Source organism: Melanerpes formicivorus, unplaced genomic scaffold (assembly GCF_026170545.1).
Source record: "Melanerpes formicivorus ecotype bairdi unplaced genomic scaffold, bMelFor1.0.p_v2 SCAF_10, whole genome shotgun sequence".
Taxonomy (NCBI): domain Eukaryota; kingdom Metazoa; phylum Chordata; class Aves; order Piciformes; family Picidae; genus Melanerpes; species Melanerpes formicivorus.
Genome location: NW_027142362.1, coordinates 7,281,830 through 7,308,150, shown reverse-complemented (window position 1 = coordinate 7,308,150; position 26,321 = coordinate 7,281,830). Strand labels below are relative to the sequence as shown.

The window sequence follows — 26,321 nt, the reverse complement described above, 5'->3', positions numbered from 1 at the left end:
TTGATATCCTTCTGCACTGCTGACAAGTTCCATTGTTAGAGGATATTAAAGTGCTTTGCCAAAGGGATGCTTCATTTCTGAGGTATCACATAAAGGTCTGGGTTTGAGAAGGTTGAATGATTCATCCAATATCACTGTTTGGAGGCAAAATTTAGCTCCCAACCCCAGCAACACTTTTTGCTGCCTCTCTCAGGGATTAGTTGATTTAAGTAGGGTCATAAAGCTGCAGTATTTGAATGAGCTAATAATTCTGAACTGCTCTGGAGTAGTTGGCAAATCTGCAGCAAACCAACAACAAAGCAGAGAGAAAACTCTGGTCACAATTTTCTGTATGAATACAGACATGGCAAAGTGCACCAAGGCAATGAAAAGGGTAAAACACTCCCAGAGCAAATCTTTACCATGCAATCCCATTTGCAGTCAGTGCTTCTGGTTTATGTGGGAGCTGTTCCTCGGTTTCATCTGTCGACCAGCAGACAGAAATGCTCTGTCCTAAAGCGAACAATTGGGGGTGTGTGTGGAAGTGTTTCTTAAAATCCTCAGTAAAAGCCTCTCTGCTTTATCTAGAGCTCATTAGAGAGTTTAAAGAAAACCCAGTGTCACGTTTAAATGCTTCCCCCACCCCTTAGTTTTATAGATAGTTAAATGGCACACAGGTTGTGGCTGTCTGGGCCATCAAAAGCTGAGAAAGGAGGTTAAAAGGCCCCAGGGATCCTTCACATTAATTGCTACCACTGTCAGTTGGTGTGAAACGGTGTTTGGGCTTTTAGAAAGGGAGAGAGTGTGATTTGTGCTTTCAGGCTGGACTGAAGCAAATCCTGTACACGCTGATGGAATATACTCATGTGTAAAAATACTCACCCCACCCCAATAATTCCAAGTGCATTTTAGCAACTTGAATTGGCAGAGTCTGTAAAACTGGCTTGAATTAATTGGAAGCCTAATCCATGGAAATTTGCTCCAAAAATGCATTATTCACTCCAGTGTAGCAGCAGGGAGGAGAAATGAAAGAAGTGGAGAGGAAAAGCAGAAGCAGCACCTAAGGCAAAGGGCTGTCATTTGAATTTCATAATCAAGGGTGAGACAAAGTTACCTCTTTGTCCAACTAAGCTACCTTCTGAAAGGCAAAAATCTGAAGAAAATGCAGAAGTGCACAGTCTGAATACTAGGGCTGGCTGGACTCTGCATTTCTCAACCCTTACAGCAGTGCACAAGAACAACCAACGTGAAATGAAGTTTCTATAACACTGCAACACAGTTATCTAGGATGCATTTGCCCCACAGTCTGACACTTGATTTTGACTTGTGTTCACAGCCTGCTGAGAGAGAGACACACACAAAGTAAAAACTGACGTGCACCACAGGCACAGGAAGACTGGTTTGAAACCTCTTCCCACACCTGCTTCGTGTCCCATGTGATGGCAAACCAAAGAGATATTATATGCAAGGTGCTAAGCACCTGTATGCATGCAGAGAAGTGTAAGAGGTTGCAAAGAAAGTTGGAAATTATCCAGAGAATGTGGGCAACAATTACCTTGACAGCTGGCCATTATCTTGCATTACCTACCAAATATCTCTCAGGAGGCCAAAGAGAATGGGAGCTGGAAAGAAAGCAGAAGAAAACCTGCTTTTCATTGTTTGCTGAAAAGGCATGGACTATAGAATACGTTTAACCCTTTTAGCTGTGACCCTAGGTGTTATAATTTGGGGTGACCACTTTACATTAAGTCCTCCCTTGAGTAGGAAATATCCAAAGAATGTTTGAAGCTGTTACACTGAGTGGCCCTGGCCTGAGCAGGACACTGCTGCTGAAACTGACACGTCAGGGTACCTAGATGGGCTCTTACTGGCACAGTTGTACCCTGGTTCTTCTGATCAGAAATATCTAGTAATCTAGATTTGACTGCTACAACCTAGGAGTCTCCTACCAGTTTGTACATGATCAAAGTCTTGGCTGTTTTTCCACATCTGATTGCTAAGACAGGACTGAAGTCCAATGTTGTTTTTAACTGACTGTACTTAGCCAAAGGAATGACTGTTTTGATTTCAGGTGCCTTTCTGGTGCTATGATGTGACTGGCAAAAGCCTGGGAGTAGCCTGTTAGTTACTTGTGTTGAAGCAGGTTGCACTTAGCACTTGATTTCACAAGGAGCCATACACTCACACTACATTAGTTACTCAGTTTAAATTGATTTTGTGAAGGGGAAATGCCACCACAACAGGATTTCATGAATGGTGTGCCTAGAAAGGCAATACAGCTCACAAAATGCTGACAGCTGTGTGACTTCTTGTAGCAGTAGAAAGATGTTCTCTCTCCTCCTTTCCCAAGAGCGGTCAGAACCTGCAAATCAATTTCTGCAGTGATGAGGTAATGGTTAGATGTTAATGGGAAGCACATGTCCAGTTGTGCTGGGCTGTAGTTTTAGAATAGCTGCTTGTGATTCTGTGATTTTGTATTTAAGATGTTAGTTGGAAGGCTGTCACTGACCTCAGGATCAGACCCTAATTACTAGTTCAAAGGGGTGAGTTTAGGAGGTGCTTGGAGACACGCTACCATCTTGTTAAGGAAGGAGCCTGGTCTGCTGTTTATTTTAGTTCTGTTGGACAGTAAGATTAGATCTTGAGATTAAGCTAAACAGTTTGGTCATTGCTTATTTATATCCATGGTTGTTTGGGCTTGTGCTCTGCAGATTCCCTGTGGTTCTTGGAGCTCTCCAACCAGCTCATCTGGCATGTGGGACTGGGGTGTGAAAGCAGAGTGGTGGTGATGTGCAGCAGAACTGTGTTCGGTGCTGTGTCTGGGCTTGGCATCATTCTGTGAAGTTACACTGCTATTGCAAGGGTGAGGTGGATAGTGATGAATAACCTCAACCAGAAAAAACACATAACAGAGCCTCATGCCCCAGGAAGACAAAAACATCAGGGATATCAATATACAGGAAGAACTTAGTGGGACAGCTGCTAATAGGGAGGGAACTTTTAGGGCTTTCCCTGCACCCTGGGAAAAGCAAGGCTCTTCTGTTTAAAGAGGATCTGCAAAATAACAATGTTTTGATTACTGCTCTCAGTAAAGAAAAAGTTACAAGGATGCCAAAGCACAGTTAATGAGGAAAACAAAAAAAGGTGAAGCAGTGAAACAGAGAAAGAGGGTAAAAGCCAAAAGAGAGGGAAGAGTGTCGGGTTTCTTTTGGCATTGGTGTGCTCTGTATATAGAGTTTGAATATATTTTCCAGAAGAGGATTTCCCCTTGCATTTGCAATTCAAAGCTTCTAGCAAATTCCACTGTTTCCCTTGGCAATTCTTCAGCCTCTGGATTTTCCAGTTCTGCTTTTCAGAGGCAGTGTAATTGCTAAACTGTGGGGTTTTATGTTTTTCCTTCCCTGAAGTACTGTGGCTTAAGGTGTATTCTGTTACTCCTTTAGATTTTTGGTCCCCAAACCTGAAAAGGTGTAGGCACTCTTCCCCTTGGGAGTTCTGGTTTAATTCATGGGATTTATGACTCCTGGGGTGTATGAAAATGTTGAGTCTCTTTCTCCAGTTTGTTCCCTGGCAGGAGTCAGACCAGTTGGGGTTTTCTGTGGTAGATGGTGGTACACAACTATTTTCAAGTGACAATGCCAGCAATGGGGTGGCTGGGACATACTCATAAAGATAAGTACCATTGAAGGGTAGGATACAGCTGGGATGGTAAGCAGAGAAACAAGACTTGTTACCTGACTGTCTTAGGAACAAAACCCATTCTACACCACATTGGAGGCAACTCTGTTTCTCCTGTGTGCCTATCCAAAGTGTTCTTTTTGACTTAGCTGTTGGGGATCCACACCAAGAGGATAACGAAGGTTGTCTAACAATAGCCACTGCAAAACGTGGTTTGCTTTATTTTTGCTTCTCCTAGTGTGTAAAATGTGTGATTTCAAACAGAACCTTGCTTTACATGCATGTGGTTAACAAGCTGAAAACATTTCATATTTGTCAAAGCAGGACTGCAGAATGGGACTGTGACCACCAAAGCCTGTGAATCTTGCAGAGAACTTTTGTGATGGAGAGCAGAGAAGTAACTAACATGTGGCTCTTCAAAAGCCCACATACAGTACAGATGTGCTAAGAAAGTGAAAATTGTTTCAACTTGTTCTGAAGAGAAGTAGGATCCTGCTAATGGATCTGTTACCAAAATGAAGACATGCAAGAAGGTTTTTCTTAACCACTGCTGTGATGGGCTGGTGAAAGTATTTGGGATAAGCTGCAGTAACAGCTAATTGTGTGTGGAGGCCCAGCAGCCTGACCAGGCAAAGGGTTTCAAAGAGCTGCATGGGAGAATTCATTTCACAAGAGGCCCCTTTCAGATGCTCTCCAGGTTTGGAGCTCCTTTCCTTTCAGTGCACATTCTGGGAAAGCACTTTTATAATCCTCCTTTAGGGTTATTGCAAGCGAATGCAGTGATGGGGCAATTAAAAAGCAGGAAAACAGTAATGGAATTTCTTTTCTTCCTTCCCCCCCCCTCTCTTTTTTTTTTTAACCCCCACTTTCTTTCTTCCCTAATAGGCCCTTTAGAAAGTCAGACCATATGTGTAGCAGCCTTATTAGCTAGAGGCCATGTTTGGAAAGAGCTGTGGTAAATCACCGACACGAATGTGAAAATAAACCTAGAAAGCACACGTTTGAGTTCTAAATTGGCACTTTAACAAGACCTGTATTTATCTGGCATCTTCTAACAGTCCAGATAATGTTGGGGGTAATTTTGTAAGACAGAAAAGAGCGTGGCTAGGAAAAGTTCCGCATGCTGCTTATTCCACTTGGAAGTAACTTTCTTACAAGAGAACTACAATTCTACCTCCTCTGCATCTTAATACACTTCTTGCAGGAAATGATTTTTGCTAGCCTGTGTGAATGTTCTGGGTGACCTAAAACATTGGACTGGTTGATGGAGCTGAAACTTGAGAAAGCTAAGGGGAGGGGTGTGTGTGTGTGTGTGTGTGAGGGTGGATGGGGGTGTGGGTGTGTGGTTTGAAGGGATTATTTCTCCCTCAATGCAGAGAGATACTATTTTATCTTTCAACAATTATACTAAAATATTTCTGGTCTGTTTATCTGTTTATATTTTCTCCTAACCTCTTACAGATATGTCCAGTTTAGGGCTGATTTTTGGTGGGTTTGCTTCACAGCCCTTCCCCCCCCCCCCCCCCCCCACACCTTGTGTCAGGATAAGTAGAAAGCAAGAATAATAGAAATAATGGGGAGAGTTTATGTCCAATCGAAATGAAGCCCTCTTTTCAGCTATTACCTGGATTTTCTGTGAATTACATGACTATTCTGTTCCAAAGTCCCTGAATATTATCATTTTCACCCTCTTCTTGTAATAAGACTCTGTCAGCTGGTCACTTGGGGTAAGGGATAAGAGAGGACCTATTAATTATCTAATTCAACTGAATGATATCAGGTGTGACTTTGTTATATGTCAGAGCAAATGTGCATTGCATATATGGTGAACATATTTGTTTCTCTCCCCAAAGCCCTGTGAGTCTGGTGGAAATCAGACCTTTACTTCCCACTAACCACTGTCTCAGATTTGCATGTGATCCTGCAAACTACTGTGACAGAATATCAGAGCAGCATGATTTGCAGGATTTAATGGTATCTTCAGTTCAAAAACCTTGGAGCAATTTAACTTCTTTGCAGATTGTTTCTTTTCTAGTGAATCTCTGAGTAAAATATGCTTACTACTGAACTATCTCAGAAACTACCCAAATAGGCCTTGTTACTGGGAAGTAAGATAACGAGTACAAAGAAGTCCAGGAGAATTTTGCAAGTTATAAAGTTCCCTTTATTATAAAGCATGCATTCACAGAATCACCAAGGTTGGAAGAGACCTCGAAGATCATCAAGTCCAATCTGTCGCCACAGACTAAACCATGGTACCAAGTGCCACATTCAATCCCCACTTGAACACCTCCAGGGATGGTGACTCCACCACCTCCCTGGGCAGCCTATTCCAATGGCTAACAACTCTCTCAGTGAAGAACTTTCTCCTCACCTCGAGACTAAACTTCCCCTGGTGCAGCTTGAGACCAGCACCAGAACAAGAGGACACAGTCTCATGCTGCACCAGGGGAGGTTTAGGCTGGAGGTTAGGAGGAAGTTCTACACAGAGAGAGTGATTGTCCATTGGAATGGGCTGCCTGAGGAGGTGGTGGAGTTGCCATCACTGGAGGTGTTCAGGAGGAGACTTGATAGGGTGCTTGGTGCCATGGTTTAGTTGATTAGGTGGTGTTGGATGATAGGTTGGACACGGTGACCATGACAGTCTCTTCCAACCTGGTTTATTCTATTCTATTCTCTTGTTCTGGTGCTGGTTGCCTGGGAGAAGAGACCAACCTCCTCCTGGCTACAACCACCCTTCAGGTAGTTTGGTGCTGCTTCTGGTTATAAAGTCCTCGAATTGTCCCCTTTTGAAACTCAACTTTTCTTTTGGTTTCCCACATTATGGTTTCTGGATGGCTGCATAAAGGCAGCACTGGCTGTTACATTCGACCTGTTTCAGTAGGTCAGTGTGGAACAGCTTTGTGCTGTTGTGGGTACTTTGCCTTTGGGATTAAGATTTTCCTAAAGGTTCCTGGAAACAGTGATTGAGATTCAAGTATTTGGGGGGTTGCTGCATGTGATTATTTCAAGTAAATAAGAAAAACAATTGCTAAGCATGATTGAGATGGCAAGAAATACCTGTCTCCCATAGCCAGTTTTAGGCAGAATGAGAAGAGAGTGGAAAAGACCCGAGAACACGAGCTGCCACGGTTTTCTTTGTTTCCATTTGTCGGGGGGTGTGTGTGTTTAAAATCACCAGTGCCAAAGGTCGGTCAGGGGAAAAAGGGTGGTGGATGTGTTACATTTCTTACTGCTCAGATTAGAAACAGTTGCAGCTGAAGCCTGCCAATTGACAAACCCAGAGCAACGTGCAGTGGAAGAGAAGCTTCCCCTCACAGCTTCCAAGGCTGAGACCTACTGCATCCCCCTTTCACTCGCAGTGAAGCAGCAGCCTTGTGGGAGTAAAAGATTCCTCTGCAGCTTCCTTATCTTCGAGCACATCTGACTCCCATCTCCTAAATTACTGACAAATGACAGCCTACTGGTGAATGAATGAATTTTAGGCACAGGTTTTAATCATAACAAAGGACGCTGTTTATTAGGAATGTATTATTCCCTATCTTGATAGTCCACTGGACACACTAATTGAGCACAACTCTGGGGTTCCTTGCGGCATCATGCAAATTAGCTGGCGATTCTGCTGTGAATGAAGACAGATTTGGTTACTGATGGAACTGCAGGCGAGTCATCATCATTATGGGTTACACTCATTAATGTTTAGAACTGTTGTTTTAAATCAGATTTGGTTTTCAGCGGGGTGATTGTGAGAATCCTTTTGTGTTTTGCAGATCAGAGGAAATGAGCAAGAAGCTGGCTAGCTGTGGCATGATTTGAAAGAAAAAAAAGAAAGAATAAAAACTGGCAGTGCAGAATCCCTGCTCTAAGATTTCAGTCATGCTTGTGGGGAAAGATTGTTCCTACCAGCACCTTTGTGGAATTATTGTAAATCCCAGCCGTGCTCATTGCCTGAGCTTCAGGGGAAAACTGGACAGCCTGAGTTGCTATTTGATGCTGAATATAACAAACTCGCAGTGTAAGTGCCTCTGTTTTCTCAATTTCTTCAGGTTTATCTTAAGGAGGACACCTATTACTGAGTTCCAAATTTAAACTATTTGGTCTGAACATCTACTCTTCTACTCCTTCCTTAATGTGACTTGATCCAGTTGTATACATTTTTTTTTCTTATCTTCAAGCAAAGTTTGATTTTTAGATGTGGACTAAAGAGAATGCTGAAGGGCCTAGGCAGGTGTTGGACACTTGGGATGCTGGAGCAACTTGGGATGCCAGAGGGACATGTGTTTTGCTAATGGTGATCAGTGCTGGGCCCCATGCTCTTTAATATCTTTATCGATGACCTGGATGAGGGGGTTGAGTCCATCATCAGTAAGTTTGCAGACAACACCAAGCTAGGGGCAGGTGTTGATCTTTTAGAGGGTAGGAGAGCTCTGCAGAGGGACCTTGGTAGGCTGGACAGATGGGCAGAGTCCAAGTGCATGAGATTTAATACATCTATGTGCCAGGTTCTACACATCGGCCACAACAACCCCAGGCAGTGCTACAGGCTGGGGTCAGAGTGGCTGGAGAGCGGCCAAGCAGCAAGGGACCTGGGGGTACTGGTTGATAGTAGGCTGAACATGAGCCAGCAGTGTGCCCAGGTGGCTAAGAAGGCCAATGGCATCCTGGCCTGCATTAGGAATAGTGTGGCCAGCAGGAGCAGGGAGGTCATTGTGCCCCTGTACTCTGCGTTGGTTAGGCCACACCTTGTGTCCAGTATTGTGTTCAGTTCTGGGCCCCTCAGTTTAGGAAGAACATTGAGACACTTGAACGTGTCCAGAGAAGGGCAACAAAGCTGGTGAGGGGTTTGGAGCACAAGTCCTATGAGGAGAGGCTGAGGGACCTTGGGGTTGCTTAGCATGGAGAAGAGGAGCCTCAGGGCAGACCTTATTGCTATCTACAACTACCTGAAGGGAGGTTGTGGCCAGGTGGGGGCTGGTCTCTTCTCCCAGGCAGTCTCAAGCTGTGCTAGGGGAGGTTTAGGCTGGAAGTTAGGAAGAAGTTTTTCCACAGAAAAAGAGATTGGCCATTGGAATGTGCTGCCCAGGGTGGTGGTGGAGTCACCATCACTGGAGGTGTTTAGGAAGTGATTATATGGGGTGCTTGGTGCTATGGTTTAGTTAATTAGATGGTGTTGGATGATAGGTTGGACTTGATCTCAAAGGTCTCTTCCAACCTGGTTTGTTCTGTTCTGTTCTATAATGCCATGTTGGGCAAACAGCTGACTGTAGGAAGTGAGGTTCAGCCTTGGCATAGCTATCAGATGAGGGATTTGTAAGATGCCCCACTATTCTGGGGCACTGAGAGGCACATTAACCTCTGCACCTGAAACGTCTCAGCAGCCTCATGGGCTTGACTGCAACTCTCTGCTGTGCTGGTATTGTTTTGGTTGTGTTTTAGAGGGAATAGATAAATGACTAATAAAAAAAAACCCAAACAAAGCAGAAAAATCCCCTAGGCTACACTTCCCAAGAGATTCTTCATTTTGAAGACTAATAAAGAGTAACTGTTTATGGATGCAATATATTTTTGCTTTCTAGCTAGAGTTCCAATTAAGTGGCAGAATTATATGATTTCTTTTTATTTTTTGGCTTACTGGAGAAAGTTTTGCTACACACAGGATGCTAAATTTATTTTCCTTTATTAGCCTATGAATTTCCATCCTCCTCTGAAGTGGAATATTGACAAAGAAGCTTGCTCACAGATCGAGTGCGTCTTGGCAATCTGTCTATGCTTTTTTAATAAGCTTAGATATGGGGCAATTAGTGCCGTGGCTGGTAACTTAATAACCATTCTGCTCTTAACCCCAGTCCTTGGGAGTGCATGAAATGTACTTGGTGCCATTAATGTGTTTGTAATGCAGGCACATACACACTTAGAGCAAGCTTCTCAGCATGGATCGGCAAGTAAACAACTTCTGGTCTTTTCTGATTGTTGCCCCTAAAGAGGTTTTTAAAGGAGAAAGGACTGAAAAGTTCCTGTGAGAGGCCTTGGCTGATTAAGAACTTTGTTGTTTGTAAAACAGCAATCAATGCAGGATCGCCTCCGATTAGACACTTTTGTAGTGGTAGTGCTTGGCATTTGAAATTTAGGACACTTCGAGGTCAGGCTTCAAAGGTGATGTCTCTGTTAAGTACAGCAGTTGTTCAATAGCGATGCTTGAAGCAACAAGGCAGAGTATCCTAGACTTGATGGGATAAGCTACCACAGGTAGATCACATGGGAATGCTTTCATCTGATTATTTTAGGGAGTAAAGTAACATTTGACTTTTGGAGGGGTTTTTTTCCTGATGAAATCTCTAATGTCTGCTACTCAGCTCGTTTCTGCCTGGCCAAGAACTCACTAGGAATTTTGCTTTCTCAAAGCAGTTGCATCACTGCAGAGGGAAGATTGCTGAACTTGCAGGCTGCTTGCTTCTGCTGTGCAAGCATCCAATAGTTCACATGATAACTACAATAAATTCCATGCTTCTGTTTTGAGAGATGGGCTTAATAAAGAAACAGAGATTTTAAAGTTATTTTTAGTGAACATTTAACACGACCAAGGCAAGTTTCAGGCAGGTTAGTGGCAGGTTAGAAGTTTGTTGTGTCCTGAGGCTTCTAGTACCCCTGATCTTTCTTATGTGATTAAATTGCTGTTTCTAGATGTAAATCTTGCCAAATAGCTGCCGGCTTTTTGTATAAATTACAAGTGTGTAAGAGTGCAGAGTAAACTTGGTAAGCTGTATGAAGGTGGAGGAGGAGTTCTTATGCTTTTCTCTTGGCTAATTGCTTGCACTCACTGGCTAGCAAAAGCTCTTTCCTGTCTTTTTATCGGCTACAAATTGCTCTGTGCCTAAGCAGTCAGAACTCAGAGAATAGTTTTTGTAAGCAGATGCAGCAAAACGTTTCTGTTCTTCAACCTTAAAACCCAAAAACTCCCCCCCTCCCCTCCCCCAAAAAGAAAAAGCAAAAAGTAGGGGGGAATATGTGTGTGTGTGTGTGGGGAATGTGTAGAAGTTGAGGCATAGGAAGTTCCATGTAAACATGAGGAATAATTTTTTTCGCTGTGAGGGTGATGGAACACTGGAACAGGCTGCTCAGGGGGGTTGTGGAATCTCCTTCTCTGGAGATATTCAAAACCCCCTAGCGTGTGTTCCTGTGTGATCTGGTATAGGGGGTCCTGCTCTGGCAGGGGGGTTGGACTAGATGATCTTTCGAGGTCCCTTCCAGCCCCTAACATTCTGTGATACCAGTGCTTTTCTTGCTACTATCTGGAGTGCAGAGACACCAGTCTGGAGGGTTGTGGCAGGGCTTTCTGTGCCTATTGAGCAATTGACCAGGGGGCTGCAGATGACACATTCCACTTGCAGCAGAATGTGGCCCTAAGAATCCCATCTAGATCAAAATGGGAAGTGGTGCTCCGCAAGGCCTTTGAGGAGTGGATGAGGGAGCTGGGGTTGTTTAGCCTGGAGAAGAGGAGGCTCAGGGGAGACCTTATTGCTGTCTACAACTACCTGCAGGGAGGTTGTAGCCAGGTGGGGATTGGTCTCTTCTCCTGGGCAACCAGCAGCAGAACAAGAGGACATAGTCTCAAGCTGTGCCAGGGGAGGTTTAGGCTGGAGGTTAGGAAGAGGTTCTTCATAGAAAGAGTGATTGGCCATTGGAATGTGCTGTCCAGGGTGGTGGTGGAGTCACCATCACTGGAAGTGTTTAAAATAAGATGGAATGAGGCACTTAGTGTCATGGTTTAGTTGATTAGATGGTGTTGGGTGATAGGTCAGACTCAATGATCTCAAAGGTCTTTTCCAACTTGGTCAATTCTGTATTCAGCAGTAGTGAGGCTTCACTTTGTCCCTTTCTCTTTTCTTACATCCTCTTACCTGCATCCTCTATGGGACACTTGCTTCAGTCGGTGCCAGCCTTCTTTTGAGCTGTTGCTGAGAGGAACAATTTGGAAGTCAACACACATGCACAGCAAGTATTTATACTTTTTTTTTTGATGGCATTATTGATGTCTCTGTGTTATGCAGCACTCTTTTTGGTGTTGTCTGGTGTTCACAACAATTTGGTCTAAAAAGGAGTCTGAAAGTAATTCAAGTCTGTGCCAGTTTGGTGACCATGTTTTATCACTCTCTATCCCAGCATAGCTGTCCCAGTGCTCTCTCTCATTTATCTCAACTTCTCATTTGCCATCTCTAGAAGAGGCAAGTTTTTCAAGTTACTTCTTCCATGCTGTCACCCTCTCCATTCTAATCTTCCTCCATGCTGCAGTTCTGATAGAAAAAGCAATTGAACTTCGCTGCTGTTACACACAGATGATATTGTAATGGCTATCAGCCTCAGGTCAAGGGACTGCCCAGCACACAGGAGTATTGCAGGCAGGAAAGTCATCCCCGAGAGTGGGGACTGATGGAAGGAACTGGAATGTTGGTGTAAGACAAAATGTGGAGTGTTAAATATGACCTGAGCATACAGGGCTCTGCAGAGATCTTGAACTTTGTGTTTTGCTGATCAAACATGTCTGGGGGATTGGAATGTGAGTGTGTGAATAAATAGCCTGTTCTACTTTACCTCTTTCTTAAAGAGTTAAGTAGGTTCAAGGAGGATTTTTTTAATGGGTATTTCAAGCTCAGAGACAAACACACTTAAATTCTTCTCTGCTGTACCTTTTATAAAAGAAAAAAAAACCTAATTACATTTTGATGTCATGCCCTCCTTTATTCCCAGTAACAAATTCAAAGGAAAAATCATTTGCTATTAAGTTCTGTCCTAACCTGGTAAAACTAAACACTAAGGCCCTTGTGTTATCTCAATAGAGGCTCACCTGAAAGGAAATTCAGAGTTAAGATTCTGATTGAGTCATTGTCTCAGACTTCCATACTTGCAGGCATGTGCAATGCTGTACATTTAAGGTTCAAGTGCTCTGACCAGTTAAACTGATCAGCTCTGAAACCAGTATATAATAAATATTGGCCCATAAGTGTAACACATCCCCATTGATGTAGGTGCCAGTAGCACCTCTTCTGTGTTTCTCTTTCTGACCAAGATCCTAGAAGGATTATTAGACTTGTATGGTGCATGAAAGTGCAGGACACTTTGGGTGCAAATGAGACATGATCTGCCTTAATTCTGTCCCAAGAGCTGATTTATTGAAAGGTTGAAGCTTGCAGGGTCATAGTCATAAGGAAAAAATGTGTGAGTTTCTGGGAAAAAAACCTAAAACCCAAAGCACCAAACAAAACTCCAATTGTTTTCCCTAAATTGATTGCAAATGTGCAAGGAGAAGTAACATTTGGGTTTCTTTATCAAATTCCCAAGTGATTCAGCTGTTGCCAAAGTAACAGTGCTACTTTAATAACAATAAAGCAAGCTTATAAAACTTCCACATTTCTCACTGTCTAAGGTAATTCTGCCCTGGTGCTGTAATAACATTATCAGCATGTGCTTTCTTTTCCTCTTTGTGAAGCATGCCTGGTTCATAAACATTGTACAGTAGCACCTAGCAGAGTGGGGGCTGGGCTTATTAGGACTCTTGGATACGACAGTCATGAAAATAAATAAGACCTAAAAAAATACTTTATTACTTTTTTAGCACTTCCTAGAAGGTCCTTTTTGATTCTGCTTCCTGTGGCTGTCATTGCATCATGTGGTTGCCTTAGCTTAGTTAGTTGGACACTGCTGTGATGCTTTTAATGTAAAAGCATCAGTATGTTATAAGCAAGTCCTGCAGATAGTCTTCATGACTAAGCTACACTTCATAAAACATTGAGATCACTCTTTTATTATTCATGTGAAAGTGTGTATTACTAAAGAAAACTCCATTTCTAGCACTAAAATATTGTTGTTCTTGCATCTTTTAAAGCTGCCCTCTTCAAGTCTAAATGGATGTCTTCTATTGTGCATTTGCTTTTTTGGTTTCTTTTCCCTGAAACTGAGCTTCAGCTGAACTCTGGCAGATAGCTCAATGTGGTTACTGTGGATATAAACTCCTAGGTCTGGATGGATTATTTGCATTCTGAATACTCCACTTCATGTTTCATTCTAATTCAGTTTTCCACCTTTTTATCAAGATTTTGGCACTTCACAAACAAGACAAACAAGTTTGTTTGGTTTCCCCCCCCCCCCCCCCCCCCCCGCTTGCTTCTGCATTCAGATCTGTGATTTGAAGACCATTCTTCATTTGGCCGCTATAGTTGTGTCAGAATTGAGTCTTTTCAATAAAGGACAAAATAAACACTCAGGAGCCTTTCACTGGAGCTATGGGCTATGGTATGTTATAAAAATGCCATTGCTTTTTAATAATTTTGTGTTGAGAGAATTGCATAAGCAGTTACAGAGAGCCCCATGCCACCAACTGGCATTCTTCTTGTACTGGAGGTACTAAGGTTTCATTTATGTCTCTCAATGCAGAGTAGTTTAAACTTCTTTAAAAAAAGAAACAGTGTAAAGACTCATGGGCTGAAGATGTGAGATTCAAATCTCTCATGGGAGAGGAATCACTTCCCTGTTTGCAATACCTGTCAGTACTGACTGTGAATGTGATCCCTTTCTTCCAGAGAGAACACAGTTACCTCCAGGAGATCTGCCACAGCTGCTTGTCTAAGGCCTCCAATCCAGCTCTGATGTGAACACAAGGGGCCTGAAGCTCAAACTTCTCCCAGAAGTACCAAGTACCTGTGCACTAAGGGCATGTCATGGAGCTGCTGAAGGATTTCTTACCATAACCTTTCTTCTTGGTTTTTGGTAGTCTTCAGGGTCTGTCGCATGGGACTGGCTGCATGGCATTAGTGAGGTGTAACTGAGTACACATGCTGCTCTTACTGAGATCTTGGACAGATCCTCAGGTAGGAGTGCAACTTAGAGCACTGCCACCTGGGAGAACGCAGAGGAGGGCATCACTTTTGATACAGGTCCTTAGATCACAGAATCACAGAAACATTCAGTTTGGAAAAGACCCACAGGATCACCAGGATCACCCTGCTCTACAAAGTTCACCCCTAAACCATATCCCCAGGCACCACATCCAAACCTCCTTTAAACACATCCAGGGCTGGGGACTCAACTACCACCCTGGGCAGCACATTCCAATGCCTGACCACACTTGCTGGGAAAAAAATCAGAATACCTTACAGAGGCAATCATAGTGTCTAGGGACACCTCTTTTGCCTACTCAATTGCACTGTTAGCACTGGAAACCCTCTGTTTTGTTACAGATGTAAGAGTACTGACTCTGTATCTGCCTTGATTGTGCCACATAGGTTGTATTTATACTTTAAGATTAAAACGGAGTGCATATGAATTTGTATTATCTTTGTCTAGTGGTTTTCAAGACAAGAAATCATAGAGTCATAGAATTGTTAGGGTTGGAAGGTACCTCAAGGATCATCTAGTTCCAACCCCCCTGCCACGGGCAGGGATGCCTTACTCTAGATGAGGTTGCTCACAGCCACATCCAGCCTGGCCTTAAAAACCTCCAGGGATGAGGCTTCCACCACCTCTCTGGGCAACCTGTTCCAGTGTCTCACCACCCTCATGGGGAAGGACTTCTTCCTACCACCCAATCTGAATCTACCCATTTCTAGTTTTGTTCCACTCCCCCTAGTCCTATCACTCCCTGACACCCTCAAAAGTCCCTCCCCAGCTTTCTTGTAGACCCCCTTCAGATGCTGGAAGGCCACAATTAGGTCTCCTCAGAGCTTTCTCTTCTCCAGGCTGAACAGCCCCAACTCCCTCAGTCTGCCCTCACAGGAGTTCTGACTTTATGAAAGGACATATTTTATCCATGACAGCATCAAATATTTGTTCTTTAATTTTAGAAGTTAGCTACAGGAAAACTTATCCTGGGGCAGAAAGTTTGTTGAAGACCTCTGACTCAGTGAAGTCCTCCTTTTATTTGGCTTCTGTGCAGGAATCTGTTCCAACTTGATTTTGACCTTCAAATTATCTTTATTTTGGTTACCCTAAGGTGATTTGGAGCAGGGGTTGTCTTTTCTGGTTTGCTTACATGGTGTTTAAGACAATGTGGTCCTTGTCCCTGGTGGGACCACCTAAACCATGCTGCAAAGCAGATAGTAGGTTGCTGCAAAGCAGATAGTAGGTTACTGCAAATGGGAAGGATGGCTCAGGAACTATTTATTTATTTATTTATTTATGTCTAAAGAATGATATTTCCTGATAGGAGATGTAATGGAAGAGCAGAATGGTGGTGACCATTAATAATGATCCATTACAGGAGCAGACTGGAGCAGATAGATAGTAGGGCTGCCATAATTTACAGCTGAAATAGAACAGCACTGATTTCAGCTCTGGACAAGATAGTGTTTATAAATCTTTTCACCTCTATTCTGGGAAAATGTGTTTTTAGGATAAGTATCTAGTGGGCTGTATTTTAAGTAGTGCAGAAGAGTTGATTCTTCCCTGCAAATTTCACTTCTTAGGATTACAGCAAAGGGTCTATCTGCTTAACCCTTCCCCCCTTCTCCTCCATCCCCCTCAAATATTCTTTAAACCATTACAGTATTGCATTCTGTCCCCACCTAGGCATGCATACACCCAAAGTGCAAATCTGCTGGTTCCAGGGAAAGTTGTTGCCTGTTAGTGGCAAAAGGCTGATGTAATAGCAGGCTGATGAATTCAAATTCTACATCTGTACAATTTCACTCTGTCTGGCATTCATCCCACTGCTATCTGGTTTTGCCTCAGTGAAAATATTATTGATAATGTTGCTAACATAAGAGTCTGTCTTTATTTTTCCATTCTTTCTCTTTCTGTTCCAGTGCAATTATCTATTGGGTAAGAGTTTACAAAGAAAATCTGTAGCTTGTTGCTGGCCTGTAGGAAAAGGGAAAGAATGGTTTTGGTTTGTTTGTTGATTTGGTTTGTTTTTTTCCTTTTGGTATGTGTTGGTAAGGAAACAGAGGTATTTGACAAAGCAGAATCAGGCAATTTAAAATACTTTTTAATGTACCAAATTCTTGTGCTCAGCACTCAGCTTCTGTATAACAGCCTCATTTTTATTTTCTTATTTCCAGTTCTTTGCTGAACTGATTTGAGAGTTGATCTGCTTAGGAGTATTGATTTCTAGCTTGGGGAAATAAAAGTGTATTCCTGGTAGACTCAGATGTCAAAAAAGCAGGAGGCTGAATTCAGAAGAGGTCAGAGATTATGAACCAAGAATAAAAACTGGTTTAAGATAATAAATCACCTTCAGGAAATGGGAGTTATATGGCACTAGTGAGCACCACTCAAAAGAGCTACGTCTTCTGGAAGCCAAGGTAGTGCAGAAACAATGTGTGCTGAGAGTCTTTGCTGTTCTGGTGTCTTCCATAACTTGCACTAGTCATGTACCACTAGCATAGTACTTGAATGCTAGTCCTGAGCCTGAAACAAACAAAGACATTGCAACCCATCCAGTTAGTGGAAGCTACCTTTCTTCCCTCCTAGAGACACACTGATGCCAGGAGGTCAAGGTGACCGTTGGGATTCTGGTTTCAAGCTGCCCTTTCCAGCTGGGCTGGAGAGCTGATTTGTTCTGCCTAGGGTTTGTTTCTCCAAGGAATGAATTGGTGAATGCTCTGGAAGGAGGAGGAAAAAAACCAATCTCCTGAAGGTAGTCACAGGAGAGACTTGCAAGCTTGGGGATGTGGGAGATAAGAAGTGGCAGAAGAGGCTGCTTAAGAATGTCTGAAATCTGCAAAGCGCAGGAAGTAAACAGCCAAGCCTCAGGCACAACAGGAAACACTTAGGAAGCACGAGAGTGTACTAGGGAGATCTTGCTGCAAGTCAGGTTCTATTGCATGCTTTAAAATTCAGGGAAAAGCCACAAATACTATTTTTTCATACTGTGGCTTTAGCCTTCAGTTTTGCTTTTTGCTGGGCTTTAATGTTGATGACACGGAGGAAAATGTTGCACTTCTCACTTGTGTGACCCCTTGTGGCAGTGTGTGTGTGTGTGTGTGTGTGCAAACCTGTGCATAAAAGATACATAAGGTGTTATCCTCTGCAAAGTGGAAAATCCAGCTTGCCTTATTGCTAGGCAATTGGAAATTGAATGATGGGCCGCATTTGTGATATGTCTGGTTTAATACCATTGGGATCAGACTTTCCACTGGATGGGACAGAACTGAAATGTTTTCCTCTTCCTGTTCAATCCACAGTTATCTCTGTGCTTTGACTTTTTTGTTTGCTTGTTTGAGAACCCCCTGAGCACCAACCAGTTTGGAACAGAAACAAAGTGCTTTTCTCTGGCTGTCTTCAGCCTGTGACGCTTCTCCCAGGCTTGGGAGCAAGCCAGCATCCATGTATTACACTTATGACAGGCCTGTGTCTTACTGACATTTCACAGATCAAAAATCATCTTCTGTCATTGATTCTGAACTCAAGACCTTTGTTATTGTTCTGTTGTTTGTTTTGTTTTGTTTGGAGGATTTTGGGGTTTTTGTTTGTTTGGGGTTTTTTTTGGTGTTAGCAGAGATGACCTAACCTTCATCTTACCTGAACTCTAATGTGGCAGTATTTCTGTGTTGATGATCTAGTTGAACATGGCATTCAGGTCTTCGCCCCAGCATTGTTACTAGCTTTTAACAAGCTGGAGAGCTGGTTCCCTCTAGGCTAAGGGTGAAATGGAATTTATGCAGAAAACCAATACAGAGTTTTGAGGTGCTTTTAACTGATGGGTGTCAAAGATGTCTTGTTATTTAGGCTGTAAGTCCGCTAGATTTGAACTTTAACTTTCTGCTTTCTCTTTGTGACATTCAGATCAGGCAGATAGTGAGACGACAGCAGAATGCCTTCTCACGTTTGTAATTCCAGTGTTTCCTGAAAGACTTGTGCTGGCAGGTGTGCTTGGAGGTGAACTGCTTTGCTTTACCTTCACTTGAACAGAGGTTTTTGCTTTAAAGGTCAGTACACGTGTGATTTAGGTTTCTCTTTGTGAGGTAGCATTATTGTAAATAAATAGCAAATAGAATGTCCTGCTTTCGTTTTCAGTATATAAAATAGCTGGGCTGAAGGAAGAAAATCCTGTCCTTTGATTAAAAAAAAAAACACCAAACAAACCCAACACCTTTATTGCCATAAAATTTCACAGCTATAATTACCAACTGGTGCTGGAGCTGTGCTAGCTTTTATAACTAAAATGCTCTGTCCTTGATTATCTGAGTGACAGTGGCAGAGCAGGCTATTGAAGTCATTGTGATAAAATGAATTGAGCATCATGGCACTTAAGCCTCTTGAATACTAATGGGTTTAAAGCACAGACTTTTTGAAGTCGTGCCCACTCCTCCTCATGCTATTCATCCTGCTTTTCTGGCTCTGCTCTGCTCTAACCAGGGATAGTAGCACTCAAACATCTGGATGATTGAAAAGAGAAAAAAAGATAAAGTGGAAGCATGTAAGTATCTGATTTGAATGATATGTGCAGTATCCTCTGAGATGAAAGGCATTCCAGCAGCATGTAGCATCGTGTGCTTTGCTTTAGCTACTCAGACTCTCCTGGAGAAATTAATTTAGTAGCTGGTTTCCAGGGGAAGTGTTTAGAAGGAGTGGGAGAGGGGAGAGTTTATTTGCCACTCTGGAAACCTTAGCTGCTAAGTGTAAGGCTGCTGGTCTACATAAGCCTTACACTCTGCTGCTTCCCTGCTACACTCTTAGCTCTCCATTGCCCCCCTACCAATGCCTGTCACTGGGAAGGGTTTTGCCTATCAATTTTCCAAAAGATGCCATTGTGCTGGCAAGATTGGCACAGCTGCCTCTCAGGCTTCAGCGATCCTTCAGGCCAACACTTTCGGTTTACAAGGAGCTCTCTGCAAACTTAGCGAGGAACAAAAAATCACAGACCTCGAGGATCACCTAGTTCCACATCCCCTGCCATGGGCAGGGACACTTTCCACTAGGTCAGGTCATAATAATGTGACTCAAGTTATTTTATTGTTAGAGGTGATTAGTGTAAATAGAACAAAACCCCAATGTTTACTTTTGTGTTAATCTTTTCCTGGTGATTCATAGAAGCTGGCAAAATTAAGCAATAATTAGGATCTTATTGCAGTATAAGAAAATTGCTGCTGTTTAGCATGTGATGTTTCTCTGGTTAGCAGAGAGGAATCATCTTCACCTCTTGGCAAACATGAAATATTACTCCTGACTTTGGTGTGGCTCTATCTGTTGGAGATAGTGGATGAATATGTAAATTCTACTGGATTTATGGCCTATGAAATGGTTTTTGGGATCATAGGATAAAAGCTGTCATATGAATGTGAATTAAGTTATCTGATGAGCTATAGCTCTGGGGAAGGGATGAGGGTTTTTGGCTAAGGCAGCTTATTATACCCTTCTGAAGGCAGCAGAACACTGTGTACTCAGTTATTCCTTGTTGACTGGGTGATCAAAATGCTGCTATAGCCTGTTGTGTGATAGGTGCTTCTTCGGGCAGATGTCACTGGGAGAGTGTGAGGGATCCACTTTTAGCCATGCCTAATGGATGTAGATTTTGTGAAAAAGGGTGTTGTGATCTTGAAGAGAGGCAAAATGATAAATACCAAGGGCCCAAATACTTAAGAGAGCTCTTCCAACCAACGATTCCAAATGCTCTTGTAAACTAGGTCATGAAGGTGCAAAGCCAGAAGCAAATATTGCTCTGTGGAGCGCACAGCCACAATCAGTGGCAGGGCAAACTTGTTTACTTGCTCCAGGATACACAGAACTTCTCCTGGGGAGTGATTCCTACACTAGTGTCTCTTGGTGTCTTCCTCTTTTTCCTAGCTTTAGCACTCTTGTCCTCTTTTTAGTCTCCTTTCCAGGAACTTATCTATTCCCTTCTAGAACCTGGGCCTTTCAATTTTACCTTCTTCTCCTTGTTTCCCTGTCTTTTCCTCCAAATATCTTGGCTTTAATCCTCTAGTCATCCTTTGCCCCTAAAGGCATTCTTACAGTAAGTTTCCTGGAAAATCTGGATTGCAGCTCTTCATCTGGGTATGCTTGGGCAAGAAGAGCTGTGTTAGCAACTGGAAACTCTGTGTGCTGTGCTCTGTGGGGATGATGCACACAAAAAATATGCCAGGAAAAGATTAACCAAGGTCAGGGGCAAACTAACTTGGACTTGTCTGGGTCAAAACACGTCTTTCATTTCTGAGTGCAAGCAAAGTATCTATTTTTAGTTTTTCTAGGGCAAGGACATTTTCATCTGCATGATTCCAAAGCTGCTGTGAGCCACAGGTATAGCTTCCTTTGTGCTCCATAAGGATGGTAGACAGGCATCTTGTGTGTGATGCTGTTAAAAACCTACCTCCAGCCCCCTTGCTATGTCCCACCAGCAAGCCAGTGTCATCACAAGCAGCTGGTTCTTTGACTGTATGATGAGTAACTTGTGATTGAGTACCTTCCATTGTTTTTTAGTTTTCACTTTTTGATTTATTTCTCTGTGAAAAAAGGTTTTTGTTTTGGAAGGGTGATGTGCAAAAATTTTCAGCTGGGGACCTTTTAGAGCTGGGACAGAGGGCGGTGGGCTACGGAAGCAGCGGTCTAGTCACGGGCTTAGGTGACTCCTTTCCCTAACTGTTTGTTCTGCCACCAGCAGAGCTGAGAAACCAGGGATTTGCTGAAAACCTGTTTTGCTCACTCCTGGGCTGCAGGGCAAGGGCATTCCCTCTGCTCATCCTTCCCTTTCTGTGACAGTCCTCCTCTGCTCGACTTGCACTGGGGCTAAAAAGGGGCTAGGAGAAACAAAACTAGGAGAGGGACAAGGATGTATGTAGGGTTAGACAGCAATTAAAATGGGATTGTCTGGAGGGCAGGAAGGAAAGAGGACAGCTTTTCCCATTGTCCCAGTCCTGGCAGCTTTATTAACCTGACCTGCACACTCACAGGCAAAAGGCCTGCAAATACTAACTCTGAGCATCCGTACTGAGGCTATTTGTAAGTCAAGGCTCTTGAAAGAGCTTGAAAGGCTTGAAAGAGCTTGCTTTTGTACAGGAACCTGTAGGCCTCTTTCCTTTGTGCAGCTTTATGTACAGTCAGCTGCTCAGACTGAACATGAATATTATAATTTCATTGTTCTAGGCATACCAGTAAGTATTTTTTGTTTGTTTTCCCCTAAAAGCTTTCTGATCTGCTCATCCTCCTGCCAAGTAACTTATCTGCTGGGTTATTTCTGCAAGGTGAGCAGGATCATTTATAAACTCCTTATGTAAATTATTTCTTTCCATTTGAGCAGTTTTACATGAAACAACTTTTATACTTGTCTAGGGCACTTCTTTAACCAAAAATTAACTGTTTTCCAAGCTCCACCTTGACCTCTGTTTACCTCTGAGGGCAGCCAACTCCTTTGAATGGGTTCTGGCTGGCTCAGCAGAAAATGCCTCGTTTCCTGAAAAGCACCCTGAGAGGTTATTTTTACAGTACCATTCCTGCTTGAGCAGACGTGGTAAGGACCAGAAAGTCTCACTCAAGCAGTTCTCTCAAGGCTTACAGCTCTGCTTTGCAGACAGCTGAATATTCTCCACCTCTGTGTTCCTATCCTAAACCAAACCTCTGAACTGCTTCTGAAGCCTGCCTGTTCTTACAAGAAACCTTAGTACAGAGGAGGCTTGTTTATAAAAGGATATATTTGAGTCCTTCATTGGCAGCCAATGAAAGCAGCTCTCTCTTTTCTTGACTGCTCTAATTGAGTTTTATTTTTATTTATTGTTTTGAAGTTAAACAAATCATAGATTAAAACCCCTCCAACCAATGCCTCTAGATATTTTGTCACCTAGTAAAGATACAAGTACTAGTACAAACAAAACCCCAGACCACTGAAGCCTGTTGCTTGCAGATGTTTTATCCATGCTTATTAACATGTTCATGACTGCATTTCTTTTCCAGACCACTGAAGCCTGTTGCTTGTGGATGTTTTATCCATGCTTATTAACTTGTTCCTGACTACATCTCTTTCCTAGGCTTTGCTGTCTTTGCTCTGGGCTTGTGATGTTGGAACTATCAGGTGTAGCCTGAGTTCAGGTGAAGCTGGCAGATAGTTAATAAAAGGGTCAGAATAAGTAATAAGAGGATCAGGTGTGAGAATATCTGAGTCAATATAATAAACAATGATTGTTTCTAGCTGGACTTTATTCAGCATTCCCCAGCAAGAGTTTAAGAAAGAATACACTGTCATAGCTGTGAGTAAACAGATAATTCCACTTCTGACCCCAGTTCCTAAGCCCAAAAGACAAATGGCAATTAAACCTCCTCTTAAACTCCAGCATAAACAAAACCCTGTAGTGTTTTTAATTTGGTCAGCCTTTGGCTGTCAGCCTTTCTCTTTTTACTGTTGGCAGCAGTTAATGATTTTTTAAATGTATGCCATGAATAAGCTGGGTCACTTAAGAGAGTATGAAATGTCTTCATGAGACAAGAAGCTCTTCCTGGGGTTGTGACAAGCTGTTAAGAACAGCTAACTTTCTTAGTCATTCATTTAGGACCATAAGAAGTTTGAACCTGTAGCACACAGACAGTTTGCTCCTATCCTGTGTGTCCTTAGAGGCTTTTGTGTCCATTTCTACATGACAGGCAGACTGGCCAGAATGACCTTGTGCTAAGCTGAGCCATCAGGTGTGGTTCCTGTGCACTTATTTAGGTTCTTGTGTGTCCCTGGCCAGCTCACAGTCTGATATTTGGTCTCCCTTCCCTGTAGCCCTCATTTAAAGGTGGTTGCTGGTCTTGCCAGATGTACTGACAATCTTCATCCAACAGATGCTGCCTCAGATGTGAAGGACAGCTGCATGTCTGCTGTGCCTGGTATGCTTCAGAAATATATATGGGTCAGAATCAAAGTTAGGTGATGAACTCTGAGCCACATCAGCTGAGGGCCTAGGTATTAGTCATTTATGAAAGCAAGGTGCTCCATGAACCAGTGATGGCAGGAAACTGCAGACCAGAACAGAAGTCAGATTGCAAAAATGAATGGTGATATAAATGTATAAATTTATGCCTAATCTTGGCAGAGAGTAATCTCTCTCTCTCTCTCTCTCTTATTTTTCCCCCTCCATAATGAAACTTGTTTAATTTATTAGCCTGTCTTTGGAAATTATACAATTGTCTCTACTCTGTGTTGCTAGAGGGTAGGATTATGTGCAGTTAATACAATAACTGAGGGACTTCTGGGGTGTCAGCTAGTGATAGGTCTAGGGGGAATGGAGCAAAATCTAGAAGTGGATAGTTTCAGATTGGATGTTAGGAAGAAATTCATCACCATGAGGGTGATGAGACACTGCTACAGGTTGCCCAGGGAGGTGGTGGAAGCCTCATCCTTGGAGGTTTTTAAGGCCAGGCTGGATGTGGCTCTGAGCAACCTGATGTAGTGTGAGGTGTCCCTGCCCATGGCAGGGGGCTTGGAATGAGATGATCCTTGAAGTCTCTTCCCTATAATACTATGATTTTTGTGTATTACAGTGCAGTGAAACTGGTAGGGTATGCTGCACTTTGTGCAGTATCACAACCACATTTGTCGTCCTTAACCAGCAGTCACTTGCCTGAGGGTATTTTTCTTTTTCTTTCTGTCGGTCTGTCTAGTGGTGGACAGAAATTGTCTTGCCAAAACCTTATTTGGCATCCATACCTTCTTTCAAAGCATTTGGTGTTCTTAACATTCTCTTTCTTTCTTTCTTTCTCTCTTCTCCTCTCACAGGTAACATGTGAGAAGTATTTAGTTACAGGAAACTGGTAAGTGGTTAAACCTTCTCCAGGAGCTCACTATAAGATCATCAGAATTAAAAATGTTAACAACTGTAACCTGAGTTAATTCTGCTGGAAAAGGGGGCTGCTGCAGTGCTGTATCAGTCCCCAGCTTTGAGGACAGAGCCCTTCTAAACAGTCCATTAAGGCAAGAGATTGCCCAATCAGATATTCACATGGCAGTTCAAATTGCATCAGAACGTTAGCCACTTCCAGTTCTCAGTCAAATGGCCTTTTGAAACCTTGTCTGAAATGTTCTTGGTTCTTGCTGCATGGCAAGAGAGGAAAAAAAAAGTGCTTGGAATACTTGTTAAAAATAGCCAACCCCCCACTTCTACACTAATTTCATGTCAACTTGGGTTGGTTTTTTTTTAACCAAGGGGGTGTAATATCCAACTTCAAGTGTTGAGAATTTTACAGGGAATATTAATATGCCCTTGTAAGATTGCTGTTGTAAACTGAGACGTGAACAAGAGTTTTGAACCAACTTATCTTCCAAGCTTTTGCTGAATTTCAGAGTTTGGGGTGCTACTGAAAATTGCAAAGATGAGGGAGAGCTATCACAGACATTTGGGTTGAATTAACCTTGTTTTAAATAAATGCCAATTGTATTGTCTTTGAAGAAATGACAGCAGTCTTTTGGGGGTGGGAGGGGTGGGCTTCACTGTATAGTTTACATTTGCTATTAGATTCAGTCTCTTTAATTGTTCTCTAGAGTGCTCTTGAATTAGTTTTTTTTTTTTGGTATTTTTTTCCCCTTTTCTTTTTCTTCCCCTCTCTTCCCTCCCCTCCCCATTAGTTCAGTAAAAAGACAACTGAAAAGCAACTTGGGCAAATGAAGCCATGGATCCTCCAGACTGACACACCAGGAGAGTTGTGGCATTCAGTAAAACTGACATAATGAATTAGACATTATAATACCAGAGTCAGACATTTGCAACTGTCAAGTGAAAACCAGACAATGAAGGCAGAGATCAGATTATCTGGAAGTTCTGCACTAGTGCCCTGTGCTCCTGCAGATGCCACACAAACAGTGCCAAGTGTGTGAGAGCAGTTCCTTCAGGAGTGACAAGAATTGTTGGAACACTGTGGCCAAGCTAAGAGACTGATCCCTACTGCTGCCAGAGATGGCTGGTGTTCTGTGGCTGATCAGCATCTCCAGATACTGCTAGAGCTGCTGTCAGGGCTATGTTTAGAAAACTTGTTTTGAAATATTTATAGGAATATTCAAATTTAGTGAATTTGAACTGTCAGATATCTTCTCTAACCCTATGAAGCTGTGTTTTTCTCTCTCTTAAGCAGAGAGCTTAGAATTAGCCTCTTACAATGTAAACCCTCTGTTGTTTTAAAGAGTGGGCAACTCTTCCTTCACCAGGTGAAACCCAAAGAAAACAAAGCAAAGTGGAAAACCAGCAAGTGTGGTGGCTGGTGTGTATGGGCTGGTTGGTTTGCCTGTGGGTTTTGTTTGTTTCGTGGCTTTTTATGGTTCTGATTTTCAGTAGAAAGAGCTGGAAGATGATTAAGCACTTTCACCTTTATGTGTGTTATGTATTATTACATGCCAAGTAGTTGGGGTGAGCACAGGGTTGATGATCTTTCAAGTTTCTTATGGCTGTGATAGCTTGAAGGAAGCATTAGGCTAAACATCATAAGAGCAGTATGCCAAGTTAGGATCTTGGAAAGTAAATACTCATAAGCTTGTGTGAAGGCTGATAAAGATTTTATTTGTTCAACAGTATAGAATAAATTAAAATTGGTAAGGATTTCTCCCCCCCCTGCATAACTGGCACAAGTATCCAATATATAGTTTCAATGTAATAATTGCTGCAACAAATTAATGGGCAGTGGATGCTACTGGATTGAGGGACAGAGGAAGCCCTTCATTAGGCTACCTATGAGAGGGAAAGTGAATGTATTTCCATTACTTTAGATTTAGAAGC

General features: G+C 42.7%; 2 long non-coding RNA genes across 3 annotated transcripts in view; both read left to right on the top strand.

The window, feature by feature from the left end:
* The window catches only part of LOC137443636 (uncharacterized), a 50,750-nt gene that overhangs the window by 8,521 nt on the left and 15,908 nt on the right, over positions 1-26,321 (top strand). For both annotated transcript variants that reach the window (XR_010987963.1, XR_010987964.1), the window contains exon 3: positions 7,428-7,672. This is a non-coding gene — a long non-coding RNA (uncharacterized lncRNA). The remainder of the gene's footprint in view (positions 1-7,427; positions 7,673-26,321) is intronic.
* On the top strand, positions 18,465-25,887 carry LOC137443638 (uncharacterized). Its single transcript, XR_010987966.1, has 3 exons — positions 18,465-18,575; positions 24,335-24,369; positions 25,181-25,887. It is a non-coding gene; the product is annotated as an uncharacterized lncRNA (long non-coding RNA).